Source organism: Triticum aestivum, chromosome 5D, assembly GCF_018294505.1.
Source record: "Triticum aestivum cultivar Chinese Spring chromosome 5D, IWGSC CS RefSeq v2.1, whole genome shotgun sequence".
NCBI lineage: Eukaryota > Viridiplantae > Streptophyta > Magnoliopsida > Poales > Poaceae > Triticum > Triticum aestivum.
The window spans coordinates 11,972,952-11,990,444 of NC_057808.1; positions in this window are offsets into that span (position 1 = coordinate 11,972,952).

The following is a 17,493-nucleotide window of genomic DNA, read 5'->3' on the forward strand; positions in this document are numbered from 1 at the left end:
CGAATCCCAGCTCTCGTGCATTTTTTGCAGGTTACAAACACACACAAAATGAAAATATGCCGGCCCAACATGACGAGAGGCTGTGCACCGTTTTGTAAATAACGAAGGAATGGGCGCCACAGGCACCGGAGAGCTCCTATACGCCGCCCGTGTGCGTCAGATCGTCGCGGCTTCGCTGAAGCGGCGCGCAAACGGGCCAGCACAATTATCACATGTCGAGCGAAAATCGAAAAAAAGAAGCTCACGCCTGGGATCGTACCCCCGACCTCATTCTAGATTCTAACGAGCCTAGCCACCCAACCTACCGATCTGCAACAGCATAAACGCAGCTCCAGGCTTAAAATTTGAAAGACAGCGCCGAATCCTTTTTTTAAAGTCAATATTTTTATAATATACGTTGAACAAGTTTTAAAATACAGTGCACTTTTCTTGTAAACAAACACTTAACAAATTTCAAATACACAAATGAACATTTGTAGTATACATTGATTTTTTTAATATATGATGAAAAAATAAAATACACAATGAACATTTTTTAATATACGATGAACATTTTTTAATACTCGATTGACATTTTTATAATGCAAGGTGAACTATTTCGTAATATACAATGAACATTTTCTTAATACAATGAAGATTTTTGTAATACGTGGTGAACTTTTTATATAATATGCAATAAAGAGAAGAAAAACAAAAACATAAAACATAAAAGGAAACATAAAACAAAAAATGAAAGAAAAGAGGAACCAAATCAGAAAAGGTAAAAAACTGGAACAAAACAACTGAAAACCAGACAAAACAGTGAAAAAGCTGGAAGCAAAAGACTATGGAAGAAAACGAAAAGAAAATACCCACAAGGAACAGAGAAGGAAGCAGCAGTGAACGAATCAAATGGCAAACGCCAATCCCGTACATGGGCCGGCCTAACCGGAGGCTCGCCTCAGCGAAAGCACAACTTCCTTACGATACCGAGCATCAAATAGAGGGTTTGCCCAGGCGCCGTTTAGGAAACGCCAGAATTCCCTGCCGGCAGAAAAGCAGTAGTAGCTGGGCTAGGCGACCATCTATGCGTTGGGCCTTTTCTGCCTTTGCCAGCAGACCTCTGTTGACCCAGTCCAGCACTGGAGTTTATTTTTTTGTCTCAGAAAGAAAAACACAGCACTGAAGATCAGGGAGTGAACCGCCTCGCCTGAAGTCAGCGATGCTGTCACAAAAGTTTACTTCCCTTCTTTTGTTTATCTTTTTGTCTTAAATTTTTGCTTCTATTTTCTCTCATTTTTATTTAAATTTTCATATTTTCCTTTCAGTTTTTTAAAGTGTTCATTTCACATTTCAAAAATGTTAATCATATATTTTACAAAAATATAATTTATACTAAAAACTGTTTCTGATATACACGAAAAGTGTACACTGTGTATGAAAAAAGTAGTCATCAAAATATGTATTTAAAAAAATCATGTATTTCAAAAATTAACCTAGTACAGAAAAATTGTTAGCGCAGTTTTAATAAAATGTTGGTAACTTTCAAAAAAATGTTCATACCAATATAAGAATGTTCATGTGTTTCCAAAATGCATGCTGAATTTTTAACAAAATGTGTATACTATGTCAAAAAATTGTGTAATGTAACAAAATGTTTTTTAACATCAAAAACTGTATGTGACATTGTATGGATATATTCCCTCCTTTGGAAAAAAGTGTGGTGACATTTAAAAAAAGTTACATACAATGTAAATAAATGTTACCGTATGGTTAAAAAATTATTTCCATTAAAAATATAATTATAATTTTAAATAAATAATCACGTATTTCCAAAATATGTCCTTAAAAATTTTCCAAAATGTTTAGACAAGGCAAGAAATTTTTGACGTAGTTCAGAAAAATGCTTATTGTCATAAAACAAATGTACAACATGTCTTTGCAAAAAATGGACCATGAATTCGACAAAATGTTCGAAACATGTATTTAAAAATGTACATCATGCATTTGAAAAATGCCCAACGTGTGTCATAAATATGTTTCTAGTGTGCTCTAACAATGTACATTGTGTACTGAGAAAAAGGTAGACATGTGTTTAAAAAGGAAAACTGATAAAAAACTTAAAAAGAAACAAAAAAACAAGAACGAAGCATAAGAAACCAAATATAACAAAGAAAGAAAGAAAGAAAGAAACTAAAAACCCCGATGAGAAAACCAAATACAAATGAAGAAAAAGAGGGAAAACTGATGAATAAACAAATAAAACTAAAGAAAAAGAAAACCCGTCAAAACCAGTACCTGAAAAATCTACAACGCGCAGAGTACAATCCGTGCTATTGGGCCAGCCAGCTAGATGTCACCCGTAGGCGATTCCTATTAGAATCGGTACGGGCGACATATAGCCCTGGTGGGGGGTTGTGTGCCGTAATGAGCAAGGAACATTCAGAGGAGCACCAACGGGACGTTTATCGGGATCACTGAGCCTGAAACATTTGAGGTTGCCGCCTGTCGAGAAGCCATTGCTTTGGCAGAGGACCGGGGCCTTGAGAATTTAAACATCTCATCTAACTGTTTGAGTGTCATCCAGGAACATGGTTCTTTGTGGGATTAAGAAAAGGAGTAGCTCTTTTGGGTCATGCAACTTCCGCTATGAACAACCCAACAACAATGAGGAAGCACATAGATTAGCTTGGATGGCATCTATTAGAGATGCGACACACAATCGAACACGATGAAGAACGAAATCAAACGCAGGAGACACGCAATTTTAACATGGAAAGCCTCTACGACACAAAGGGGGAAAACCACGGGCGCCAGCCAGTAAATCTTCACTATATCAAGAGAGGTTACAAACATTGGGGATTTATAACCGATCAACTTATCCCATGTGGCGACTTACAAAGGATATATATAACACAAGTGACCTAAGTCAATACTGATTTCTACCTCGCTTCGCTCTGCTCAGGCCCAAGCCTATTGGCGACGGGCCTCGCTTCGCTCGCTCGTAAGAAGTTAGCCTTTATCTTTATGCTTGAATTTGGATCATAACATAACAAACTCCGCCTTGAGACAAATTCCATCTTGTAGTGTGAATGAGAATCTCCTCCCTGAACAACAAAGAAAACACTTTCGGCGCCAAACAACCACTAGGGCTAATGTTTTATACCAAGTAAGTCTAAGAAAATTTCAAACTCAGCAACAGGAACTGGTTTTGTCAACATGTCAGCAGGATTATCATGAGTACTAATCTTGCGTACCTTCAGTTTACGTTGCTCAACAATGTCTCAAACATAATGGTGTTTCACATTAATGTGCTTTGTTCTCTCATGGAACATCTGATCCTTAGTGAGGTATATGGCACTCTGACTGTCACGAAACAGATTAATGAAAGAATTATCTCTACAAAGCTCAACTTACAAACCTTTCAACCAAACTGATTATTTACATGCTTCTAAAATAGCCATGTATTCTGCTTCAGTGGTAGATTGGGCAATTACTGGCTGCAACGTTGCCCTCCAAATCATGGCAAACACCAACATTTGGATAACCACAGATATACATGCTAGCCAGGAACGCACAATAATAGCCACATGAAATTTCCTTTCAAAGTCCTCTTCAGAGAAGTTCTTACCAATGAAGATAAACCATGAACTCCCCATAAAGGCAATGGCGGAATAAAGTATATAGCATAACTTTTCATTAAGATAAATATTGAATATCCTGTCAAAGATATAAAGAAATGAGGAGACACACACCAGCGAATTAAAACAGTAATATTTCTTGCCAGTAAAAGAAAAGTTAAAGGTAGTTTAACTTATTCAACATTAATTGGAGGACACGATCCTTAGAAACATATCTTGGAATAACCACCAGATGTTGTTATGTGGCTATGATAGAAATATCGAGGATTTGCTTTTATACTTTTGGGCATTATTGATAGTATAATGGGAATATATGAATCTCATCTTGGAAGCAGAACAAATATTTTAGAACCCATAAGGACACATACGATGGTGTGTACCAATTGGTTCTTAATTCTACAATGTAGGGTAGTTAATAGTTATTGATGTGGAGGAGAGAAAAGGAGGGGGCGGAATAAAACTTGCTCTTTGTGAAGATTTCAACTCTCACTAGGCCAGTTAACCCCTCTACTGATGGGTGCAAAACCCATCAAAACCACCTCCAATGACGGATATTGCACCCTCGGTAGCCTTTGGCCAGTGGTGCTAAAGAACCACTAATGGGCATCAGGCTCGTCAGTGGAGGTACATACTAGGAACAAAGAAGGTGAGTTGGGCAGTCGAGCACATAACGACTAGCACAAGTGAATGACATTAATGTCCTAGATGTCGTAACCTCTAACATCGTCCTCATTGGTTGTGAATGCCTTAGAAGCGGGAGTAAGAGAACATGGTGTGGTGGGAGGAGTAGGATAGAGTGAGCTGTGCATTTAGTAGCCTCTGAGATTGCCATCGCACAAAGGGAGGATGAGAACAACTTTTCTTGTGATCGGTCAGCCTTCGACCTCCTCATAATGGTCCGCAAGTGCCTTTACAGCGTGAGGAGCGCTTGCTGATAACGTCACCATCCCACGCCGATGACATTGATCCCAAAGCCCTGTGCCACCAAGGGCACCGGCCAAGGTTGTCAATTTTCATGAATCTGAGGAGGGAGACAGATCATGAAGGGTAGAAAACCTGAGGAGGGAGGCGGAGGATTGAAGAGGAGAGAAGCCAGAGAGTGGTATTCATAGACCGAGAGGGATAGTCGATATTTAGGGGTTAGATGGGGGTTTAGGTGGGGTGCTCTGTTTGGGGGCGGGGGGGAGGGGGGTGGGGTTAAGATTTCAGACGATTTCGGCAAGAAATCATTACTAATGGGTAAAAACTTAGGCCCGTGTGTAGAGCCATTTTCACCACTCACCAACAATACTAGCGGGGGTGACTATGTGCCGCCTGTAGCGTACCGAAGTGAACTCGCCACCTGAAGGACATCCTAATGGCCTAGAACCGAGTGGCGCATTAATAGGTTCATCAACTTTTTTTTCTTCAAATCGCAGAAAATAGTAAATAATTTCCATTATTTATTTAAATTAATTTTAAAATGGAAGAAAATATTTATGTATTTCACAAATGTTCATGTAATTTTTAAACATGTTTGCGCCTTTCGAAAAAATCATAGAATTTTAAAAATTTTACCATAATTTAAAAAGTTTCCACGCAATTTACAATTAACAAAATATTCTTTGATTTCAAAAATATCTTTATTTAATTTTTAAAAAGTGCTCATGTATTTTCACACTTCTTTTTAAAAAATTATGAAAGTGTAAGTGTATTTATAAATGTTTGAATAATTCAAGAATTTTTCACGCGTTTCTATAAAATTTAAGTAATAAAACTAGCCATGATGACCTTCCCTTAAAAAAGAAAGTTGTTCCTCAAAACATGTTTGTGTAGGGTAATTCAGAGAGTGTACATGAAATTTTCAAAATGTGGTCACGCTAAAAGTGTTTGCGCATTTTGAGAAATATTCATGGATTAAAAAAATCATGTAATTTTAACAAAAGAGTTGATAGTTTTTGGAAAATTGTTCATTTAATTTACAAACTGTTAATATATTTTACAAAAATATCCATGTAATTGTCGTCGTGTTATCACATTTATGAAATGTTCATGCATTTTAGAAAGTGTTCATTTATTTTTGAAATATATTCAAAACAATGTTCCTATAAAATAAAAAAGTGCTTGTGACTTTCAGTAAAATGTTGAAGTACCTTAAAATATGAAAAATAGAGTTAAAAGTGAAAATAAAAAAATTGTCAAATACAACAGAGAATAAAAAGAAAATAAACAACTAAGAAAAATGGCAGTAAAAAGGAAACATCAACAAATGTAAAACGGGGAGTGCAAAAGTGAAATCGGGAATAATGAAGAAAAGGTGAAAAAAGCAATGATACCATAAATAAAAAACAATCAAAACCAAACCAACCTGATTCCTACAAAAGCCGAAGGAAAACATACCAGTGTAAATTGCCTCGTGCTGCCTACACTACTGGGCTAGCCCAGTACCACTTGCGCATAGGGGGCGCGCTATTGCCCACAATAGGTGGCATATAGCACTTGTGACTATTGTCGGCCTTTAAATATCAAGGCTAGATAGTGGAACTATGTCATGTCTAACGAGCCCGCTTTTAGGCTCGTCAGTCGTGATTTTTTTTTTTACAAAATCGGACCGTTTGTGCAAGTCATCACTTGGAGGCACATTGGTAATGCTTCTACTGAAGAGCAACTTTAGACCCGTTAATGGAGGCCGATCATTAAAGGGTAACCTGGTGTAGTGTCCTATTTAGCATGTTAACAAGCACAATAGTATGCCTGGTTCATCCACTGATGTTGATGTACATGAACTATTTAGCATGTTGATATTTTGAAAACAAACTTTGATATACTCGTATACATATGATTTCCTACAATTATATGTGCCAAAGAGCGTCTACCACTGTGATTACCTAATATGGCGTCCTATACGCCCGCGGACGTGTCCGGTTGCGTCCACTGTCACTGACCGGATCGTGACTAAATCAAGCACTCCACAACCGTGATTGCCTAATTTGGGTACCCAAATTCATACTAGCCATGAAACACACGTAGATCATCAGGAGAAAACATAAAACATATGAAGTCCGACATCGGTCTTAGATGTAGTTCACCAAAAGGGCCGAGTTCATCCAACTTAACCTTACATAAACATAAAAAAAAGTAATTAAACATAGAGAGGGGCTGTCGGAGCTCACCACTTCCGTGTCGGTCCCTTCCCCTTGTGGTCTCGGCTATGCTCCTCCATGTACGCATCGGCTGCGAGCAGGTCATCGTCGTCCGTAGTCTTGCCGCTATCGCTGGAGGAGGAAGAGGAGGTGAGGAAGCCCGCCATGCGTTGCATGTCGCGACTCTACTCCACCACAAGATGCGCGGATCTCGCCTCGGACTTCTTCCGAGCCAACTTCTCCTACTCCTCCAACGCCCGGCGGAGGGCCATAAAGCTCTTGCGACGCTGGCGAAGGGCGTCCATTCCCGCCGACATGTAAGAACGACGGATTGCAAGGCAGAGCGCCTCATCATCGTCGAGGGCGGGTGGCAGCGCCTCTGGCGCAGATCCAGCGGAGAAAAAAAAGAAAGAGAAGAAGGAAAAAAAAGGCAGGAAAAGAGAAAAGAAAAGAAAATAAATTAAATCAAAATATAAATGAAAAATGAAAGGAAAGAACCAAAAATAGAAACAAAACCGGTCTGAGCAGGTTGTAGAACGTAAGCAAAACCAGAAAGGAGGTAGTTTGGCCGTCCCAAAGTGTACCTAGCAGGAAAACCGGGGTACTGGCATGTGTGCAGTTCACTGCACAACGCTGGTCCGGTCCACAGGCCCTTGGGTCCATTTCACATGTCCCTCTCCTAAATTGTTTGTCATTTTCATAGCATCACCCCCACACAAAAACAATAGTGCAGAATCGGGCTTTAGTCCCGGTACGTAAGGACCTTTAGTGCCGGTTCACCAACCGGCATTAAAGGGTGGGGACTAAAGCGCACCCCCTTTAGTGCCAGTTCAACACGAATCGGGACCAAAGGCCCACCACGTGGCACGAGCCCGCGCCAGGGGGCTGCGGGCCTTTAGTCCTGGTTGGTTACATCAACCGGGACTAAAAGGTTTTGGGTTTTATGGGTTTATGGTTTATTTTTCCTTTTAATTTTGTGTTTTCTATTTAATTATTTTTCATTTCAAACATATTTTACGCTACTACATACTGTACACGTTACACACACACACACACACACACACACACACACACACACACACACACACACACACATATATATATATATATATATATATATATATATATATATATATATGTATATATGTATATGTATATATATGTATATGTTTGGGGCACCTAGTTCGGATCCGACCCGCTAATTCATTTTTTGCTTACAAATAATCAATACTACCTTTCAAATAATTCACTTTCCTTTTGTACTTGCATGCACTGCCATTGATTGTCGATTGGTTTCCAGAAAATGGCATGTTATTGATTCCCTCGTAAACAACTTCTTTCCTTAAATACTATAGTATTGTTAAAAAATGGCGAAAAACTCATATTTGGGTACGTAAATATATACCCTATGATTTTTTTCATTTGGGTATGTGTATATATACCCTATGATTTCCCTTAAATACTATGATTTTTATTTGGGCACGTATATATATACCCTATGATTTTTTGCAGATACTCTATGATTTATTCTAGGTATTAGATGTCTTTCCTTAAATACTATAGTATATACCCTATGATTTATTGTAGGTATTAGATACCTACAAGCGTATCCGATATATTTGTAAGTGGATACTTAAGTTTTCGCCAAAAACAAACAGTGCATACTCAAGATATATCTGTAAATACTCAATGTGAAATTTGTTTATTTCCTTTTTATGAGTGAATTCATGTACGTAAACTAAATACCTCGAGAAATGATACGTTACATTTGTATCGTTAAAATCATCCATAAAACATACCTGATGGTGATATATCTGATGTATGATAATAGAGGAATCATACCCAAAAAAGAATACGGCTACATACGGAAAGTAATATGTATTATCCTAACATAATTTGTGAGTATATACCGTAAACACAACTAAGTATTATGGAAAGAGAAACCATTTTTCGTATACTCACAACGGAGAGAGAAAGTGGCAAAATCCAAAAATCTTTTTAAACGACACAATGGCAATATGCGTAAAGTGTACAGCGTCTAGTGTTTCACACGTACATGGATCTTCTAAAGGAAGTGTTGGTGCATGCATCCTAATTAATGCCTACGTCCAAATTAGAGCAAGGAACCGCTAATTAACATATAGTTAAATGGAATTAATTAGTACGTTGCAGTAACTTTCCAAATTAAATACTGCAAACGGTTAACGGTTATACCCGTTAGTGTCTACACCTGTTACAACGGCACAAATCATAATGCAATCCGAAGGTAGACAAACAAGGAGCCTGGGCACCTAGGTGTGCCAAATGGCCGTCCTATATTTTATAAATAGAATTTCTCGTAGAACCGATCATATATATATCATCGTATTTCTCGTATACGACGTCCATTCACAAACACACATATATATACAATTTGGTATATATATATACAATTTCTCCTACAATTTGTAGATCATTACATGGAGGCATTAGGTATAATGGTATTCTCTTCTTCGGGATCTATGACCGGGTCGAGCAAAAATACCGTTATTTCCTCTTGAATTGCTCGTACCCGATCTGTTGGTAGGAGCTAATCCCGCATCTCCGACATCTTTAAAGGAGGAGATCAATATGAATGTATTAGTTGTGTGTATATATATTAGATAATGATATAAAATTGTGAATAGTGTTCTGGCAAATGTACCCAAAGTTGTCTATCATCTTCGGTCCTTCCAGACGTCATAATGTGAATGTTCTCGCAAACGTAGTATGCACATAAATTATTCCCCTGTGTCTGCCTCATGGTCTTTACGAGAATAGAATTCAGTCAGATAATAATTAATCAAGCATGGTAATGGTATTGAAACTAGAATTAAAGAGATGCACGGACGTAGCTAGCTAGTACTACTTAATTAATTACCTTGGGTCGCACCCATTTCAGCTGTTGTTTCCATGCGCCTTCAACCTGTTTGATGAACTTTTGTCAAGCCCTGTCCGCCGGCAAAGAAAATGAATAAAAGAGTTATTAATTACTTGATATCAGAAAATGAACTAAAGAGGCCGACATATATAGTGCGATAATGATTGAAATTACCTGTCGACCATCCCCCTCATATATTTCTTTAAGACTCCCATAAACCTCTCAAAGGGAAACATATTGTGTAGAAATACAGGACCCAGAATGGAAATCTCTTCGACTAGGTGAACTATAATGTGCGTCATGATATTGAAGAAGGATGGTGGGAACTGATGATGATATAGACCTGGGATAGGGTCATAGGCCTGACCTATGCGCCCTATCCAAGGTCACTATCCTAGAAACGAAGAAGCTCAAGAGACAACAGGGAGGGCCCAACAAAGGTGTGGAGTGCAATCCACTCGACCGAACAGCTACTCGGAGACCCCTCCTTCCTGAAGCCGCTCGACCAATCGACCACTCGGCCATAAAAGAATCCACTCGACCTATTGAAGACCAGGAGTCATCTGGAACGGCAACGGACGAGCGTTCACTCTGTAATCTTTAAGGCCATTAAGGCATTTAAGGCTGGCGTTACCAGTAACACCTCATCTTTATGTACATTGAACCCTTGGCAACGGGGGAACGGTTGGGGTCCTAGCGTTCACTATATAAGCCACCCTCCTCCTCTGGCACAAGGGTTCGCACCCCCTGTAACACACACACACACATGCATAATCCAGTCAACCGCCTCTGGGCACCGAGACGTAGGGCTATTACTTCCTCCGCGAAGGGCCTGAACTCGTAAAACTTGTGTGTACAACTTCTCCATAGCTAGAATCTTGCCTCTTCACACCTACCCCCCGTTCTACTGTCAGTCTTAGATCCACGACAGTTGGCGCCCACCGTGGGGCAGGTGTCTTAGCGACTTTTTGGTGAACTTGCGATTTTTTCGATTCCCATCATCATGTTTTCCGGCGGTGGTTTGGCTGAGGGCCGCGAAATCCGTCTCGTCGCGCTCGTCTTCGTTGCGGACGACTCCGCCTGGCTTCAGGAAGCTCCCCTCGACGTCGATGCGCTCCCCGTCCGCGGGGCGACACACTTTCGTGCGTGCGTCCGCGGCGTCCTTCTCCGGCAGCCATCGACCCAGTATCGGTCGGCTCCTGTGGTGTCCTCGCTCCCCGCTGTTCGCCGGCGCAAGCAATCCGGTCGGTCGCGACTTCAGCGGTGGGTGAGACACGCGGTGGCCTGTCAGTCGGCCACCCCACAAGTCGCGGCAATCGAGCCCGGCGAAACTCTCTACGGCCTGTTCGACCTGTCGACTGGCTCCGCCGAGACCGCATCCGAGTGCGATAGCAGCGATCCCGCGGCTGAAGTCTTGATGGTCAACGGACCACGCAGTCCTCCTGGCTTCCCCCGCGACGATGGCGGTGATGGTGGCGGCGATCCGTCACGCGTTCACAAGGAGTACCTCCCCAAGCCCCTTTCTTCGCAGCTGAGGAAGAGCTTCGACGCCGCAATATGGATGCACTTCACACTCCCGTCGTTGGAGAACCCCCCGAGGCCCGGGCCTTGGAGGAGGCGCGCCTGGCCAACTTGGCTGAGCGCAGTCGACTGGAGAACCTACAGCATGCACTCGACGAGCGTGCTCCCCAGCGGCTCCCTGAGTCCAGTCGACGACAGCTTTTTCCGCCTCAACCTCAGGTATACCGCACTCCGATTCAAAATCTCATAGCTGCGGCCCGAATAGCAGAGTCAGTTCAGCCTTCCTAGTCAGAAGCTGGCAGAGGTCTGATGCAAATCCGGGCCTTACTCCGGGCAGCCGGAGAGCAGAACACAACGGTGTCTCAGTCGCGGAATAGGATTCATAGCGGGTCTGTGATGGCGGATACAGTTCAGTCGGCCCATAGCCCAAGATCGCCCCCGCGACATGAAGGTCACGGGCGCCGACAGGATCGGTACAGAAACGATGAGCAGTATGATCACCGACTCGGCCGTGATGACCGTCGTCGAGTGCCCACACCTCCTCCGAGGAGTGGGTCATATGTGCCTCGGCAGCATGATGACAGACGCCCTCGCAGTGGCGAGCAAAGAGCACCAGTCGACCCGAGGGAGCCGGGCTTTGATGCGAGATCTATTCTCGTTCAAGGTCTGGTTGACAGGAACAGGGCGCACAGAGAGGGCCATGACAGAAGTCACCCGACTGGCAGCAGAGTGCATGTTTCAGGTCCAGAGTGTTTCAGCAGAGCCATCAGGGCCGTGGTGATTCCTCCCAACTTCAGGTTGGCGACTGGAGTCAGCAAATTTACCGGTGAGTCCAAGCCTGACACTTGGCTTGAGGATTACCGAGTGGCTGTACAGATTGGTGGTGGCAATGGCGAAGTGGCCATGAAGCACCTTCCTCTGATGTTGGAAGGCTCGGCTAGGGCATGGTTGACTCAGTTAGCACCTGGCAGTATATTCAGTTGGGAGTAACTCGCTCGAGTGTTTGTCAGAACTTTTGAGGGTACTTGCAAACGGCCAGCAGGGTTAGCAGAATTGCAGCATTGTGTGCAAAAACCGAGTGAGACTCTGAGAGATTTCATTCAGAGGTGGACCACTTTGCACCACACAGTGGAAAATATATCTGAGCATCAAGCAGTTTGTGCCTTCAAGGAAGGTGTGAAGTATCGAGAACTAGTCCTGAAGTTCGGTCGGACAGGAGATATGTCCCTGACTCGGATGATGGAAATAGCCACTCGGTATGCTAACGGAGAAGAAGAGGATCGACTCCGCAGTGGAAAGAGAAAACCAGTCGGTCAGGACACCGGCGGAGGTACTTCCAATCGGAAACAGAAGCGTAAGGCTGAGCTAGCTGCTCCTGGTGAAGCTTTAGTTGTGGCTCAAGGAAAGTTCAAGGGGAAGCCCAAAGGGCCCTGGACCCCCAAGAAGGTGAAATATCAAGCCAGAAATGATGTGTTGGATTTACCATTCCACATTCACACCAAGAAAGATGAAGAGGGTAATCTCATTTACCCTAAACATACCACTCGACAGTGTCGACTCATGATCCAACAATTCCGAGAGAAGCAACCCAATGAGAAGGAAAAGGAGTTGGACAAAGATGAGGATAAGGAAGAAGATGATGACGGTTTTCCCAATGTCAATTCCACTCTGATGATGTTGCTGATGTTGAAAGCAAAAGTCGATTGAAAGTTATCAACAGAGAAGTGAACATGGTTGCTCCGGCAACGCCCAGTTATTTGAAGTGGTCCCAGACTGCCATCACGTTCGACCAGTCTAATCATCCAGCACGTATAGCCACCCCTGGGAGGCAAGCGTTGGTGGTTGACCCAGTTGTTGAAGGCACTCGACTGACCAAAGTGCTAATGGATGGTGGTAGCGGCCTGAATATCCTTTATGCTAAAACCTTGAAGGGAATGGGCATTCCGGTGTCCAAGCTTAGTGAAAGCAATATGAGTTTCCATGGCGTTATACCTGGCAAGAAGGCTGAATCACTCGGCCAGATCGCCCTTGATGTGGTTTTTGATGATTCCAAGAATTACGGCAAGGAAAAGTTGACATTTGAAGTAGTGGATTTCCAGAGTGCTTATCATGCTATTCTGGGTAGGCCTGCTTATGCATGTTTTATGGCTCGACCATGTTACGTGTACCTCAAACTGAAGATGCCTGGTCGCAGAGGAGTGATCACAATCACTGGTAATCGGCAGAATGCAGAAGAGTGCTTCCAGAAGGGCTCAAAAATTGCCGATGCACAAATGGCAGTAGTCGAAATGCAAGAATACCAGAAGAATGCAGACCCAAGTGATTTGTTGCGAGCTAAGAAGCCTGCCACAGATTCTGCATTTCAGTCGTCCGGTGAAACGAAGCCGATTCATATTCACCCGACCGATCCTAATGCTGCTCCTACTCATATCTCAACATCACTCGACAGCAAATAGGAAGAAGCGCTCATCCAGTTCCTCCGTGAGAACTGAGACATCTTTGCATGGAAACCTTCTGACATGCTGGGTGTACCCAGGGGACTGGCTGAGCACCGTTTGCGAGTCGACCCGAAAGTGAAGCCAGTCAAGGAACATCTTCGACGGTCCGCCGTACAGAAGAGAAAGGCAATTGGTGAGGAAGTGGCTCGGCTCCTGGCGGCTGAGTTCATCCGAGAGATTTACCACTCCGAGTGGCTCGCCAATGTTGTCATGGTCCCCAAGAAAGATGACTCACTTCGTATGTGCATTGACTTCAAGCATATCAATCGGGCCTGCCCGAAAGATCATTTCCCTCTCCCCCGTATCGACCAAATCGTCGACTCGACTGCGGGGTGTGAGCGTCTATCTTTTCTAGACGCCTATTCCGGGTACCATCGGATCCGACCATATGGACCCGATGAGATAAAACAGCTTTCATCACTCCATTCGGTTGTTTTTGTTATGTCTCCATGCCATTCGGTCTCAAGAACGCTGGGGCCACATTCATGAGGATGATTCAGATGTGTCCGCTCACTCAAATCAGTCGGAATGTGGAAGCATATATGGATGACATTGTGGTCAAGTCGCGTAAAGGTTCCGACCTGCTGACTGACCTAGCTGAAACCTTTGCCAACTTGAGAAGGTATGATATCATGCTTAATCCATCAAAGTGCACATTCGGAGTTCCTGGTGGGAAGTTACTCGGTTTCCTCATTTCCGAACGAGGGATCGACCTGAACCCAGAGAAAGTTGGTGCCATACTTCGGATGAAACGCCCTGTGCGTGTGCATGATGTCCATAAGCTTACTGGTTGTTTGGCCGCCTTGAGTCGATTCATCTCTCATCTCGGTGAAAAGGCATTGCCTCTTTACCGACTGATGAAGAAATCTGATAAGTTCGAGTGGACTCCTGAAGCTGACGCGGCGTTTGCAGAGCTCAAAGCCCTGCTTTCCACCCAGCTGGTGCTCACTGCCCCAATCAGCAAAGAGCCTTTACTGCTTTATATTACAGCCACTAGACAAGTTGTCAGTACAGTACTCACGGTCGAGCGAGAAGAATAAGGAAAAGCCTATAAAGTTCAGCGCCCAGTGTACTATGTTTCTGAAGTTTTGTCTCCATGCAAGCAAAGATATCCACATTATCAGAAGCTTGTCTATGGAATTTATATGACCACGAAGAAGGTTGCACATTATTTCTCTGATCACTCCATTACAGTCGTCAGCGACGCACCATTGTCAGAAATTTTGAACAACAGAGATGCAACTGGTCGAGTGGCAAAGTGGGCGATTGAACTCCTTCCCTTGGATATCAAGTTTGAGGCAAAGAAAGCTATCAAGTCCCAAGCAATAGCAGATTTCCTCGCCGAGTGGGTCGAACAGCAATTGCCGACTCAGATTCACTCGGAGCATTGGACCATGTTCTTTGATGGGTCCAAGATGCTGAACGGTTCCGGTGCTGGGGTGGTATTAGTATCCCCCCGAGGTGACAAGCTCAGCTATGTTCTCCAGATTCATTTTGACTCCTCCAACAATGAAGCTGGATATGAAGCACTTCTGTACGGGTTGCGTATGGCCATTTCACTCGGCGTCCGTCGCCTCATGGTCTACGGCGACTCGGATTTGGTGGTTAATCAAGTAATGAAGGAGTGAGACGTCAGAAGCCCAGCTATGACTGGCTATTGTAATGCAGTGAGAAAGTTAGAGAAGAAGGTTGAGGGTTTAGAGCTCCATCACATACCCCGACTGAAAAATCAAGTAGCTGATGATTTGGCAAAGATAGGTTCCAAGAGGGAAGCCATTCCCAGCAATGTGTTTTTGGAACATATTCATACACCTTCAGTTCAGGAAGATCCTTTCACTGAAGAGCCCCCACAACCAAAAAGTGCCACTGATCCGACTGCAGTCGAAGTCCCAGCCGTGGTCGACTTGATCATGGAGGTTTTGGTCATTACTCCCGACTGGACAGTGCCGTACATCACGTACATTCTTAGGAAGGAACTCCCAGAGGATGAAGAAGAGGCTCGACGGATCGTCCGTCAATCCAAAGCCTTTACTGTGATAAGAGGACATCTGTTCAGAGAAAGTGTAACTGGAGCCATCCAGAAATGCATAACGCCAGAAGAAGGTCGAGTGATCCTCAACGACATCCACTCGGGACCTGTGGTCACCATGCGTCCTCTCGGACCATTGTGGCCAAAGCATACCGAGCGGGATTTTATTGGCCACGAGCAAATGAGATGGCGAAAGAAATAGTCGACAAATGTGAAGGTTGCCAGTTTTACTCCAACATGTCTCACAAGCCTGCATCAGCCCTGAAGACCATTCCACTCGTCTGGCCCTTTGCTGTTTGCGGATTGGATATGGTTGGGCCTCTGAGGACTGGAAGGAGCAGCTTCACTCATGTGCTCGTGGCAGTCGACAAGTTTACTAAATGGATCGAAGCCAAGCCTATCAAAAATCTTGAAGCCAGTACTGCTATCAGCTTCATCAGAGAGTTAACATTCAGATATGGTGTCCCACAGAGCATCATCACTGACAACGGTTTGAACTTCAATTCTGATGAGTTCAGAGCCTTCTGCGCTTCCCAAGGCACTCGAGTCGACTATGCTTCAGTCGCCCATCCCCAGTCGAATGGACAAGCTGAAAGAGCAAACGGATTGATTCTCAAAGGACTGAAACCCCGATTGATGCGTGATCTCAAGCATGCAGCAGGCGCCTGGGTCGATGAACTTCCATCAGTACTTTGGGGATTGAGGACAACTCCTAATCGGTCGACTGGTCGAACTCCATTCTTCTTAGTCTATGGAGCTGAGGCTGTACTTCCGAGTGATTTGCTTCACAATGCACCCCGAGTCAAGCTTTTTTGAGAAGATGAAGTAGAACAGCCTCGGCAAGACGCAGTTGATCTCCTAGAAGAGGAAAGAGAGATGGCCTTGATCCGGTCGACCATTTATCAGCAAGACCCGCGTCGATTCCACGCCAGAAACGTGAGGGGTCGAGCATTTCAAGAGGGAGACTTGGTTCTTCGAGTGGATCAGCAGAAACCACACAAGCTCGCTCCTGCTTGGGAAGGCCCCTTCATTGTCACCAGAGTGCTCCGCAACGGAGCATACCACCTATACAATGTCGAGCACAAGAAAGACGAGCCACACGCTTGGAATGCGGAGCTGCTCCGCCCCTTTTACACTTAAGCATTCAGACTGTTGAGATGTAATAAGAAAAACCTTCTAGTTTGATTATCAAAGACACAGTTTTTACAGTCTCATAAATGATTGTTGTTCCTTTGTTATATGTTCTAAATCCCCCAGTGGGTGGCTTAGCTACGAACCCGTTTCTTTTAAGTTCGAAATATCCTACCGAGTGGTGAGCAACGCTCCACTCGGAGACTTAGTTGCGAATCCGTTTCGCCTAAGTTTGAAAAATCCTACCGAGTGTGAACAAGCCTCTCACTCGGGGGCTTAGCTGCGAATCAGTTTCGCCTAAGTTTGAAAAATCCTACCGAGTGCTGAGCAAGCCTCTCACTCGGGGGCTTAGCTGCAGTCCAGTACTCGCCTAAGTTTGAAAAATCCTACCGAGTGGCGAGCAAGCCTCTCACTCTGGGGCTTAGCTGCAGTCCAGTACTCGCCTAAGTTCGAAAAATCCCACCGAGTGGTGAGCAAGCCTCTCACTCGGGGGCTTAGCTGCAGTCCAGTACTCGCCTAAGTTTGAAAAATCCTACCGAGTGGTGAGCAAGCCTCTCACTCGGGGGCTTAGCTGCAGTCCAGTACTCGCCTAAGCTTGAAAAATCCTACCAAGTGGTGAGCAAGCCTCTCACTCGGGGGCTTAGCTGCAGTCCAGTACTCGCCTAAGTTTGAA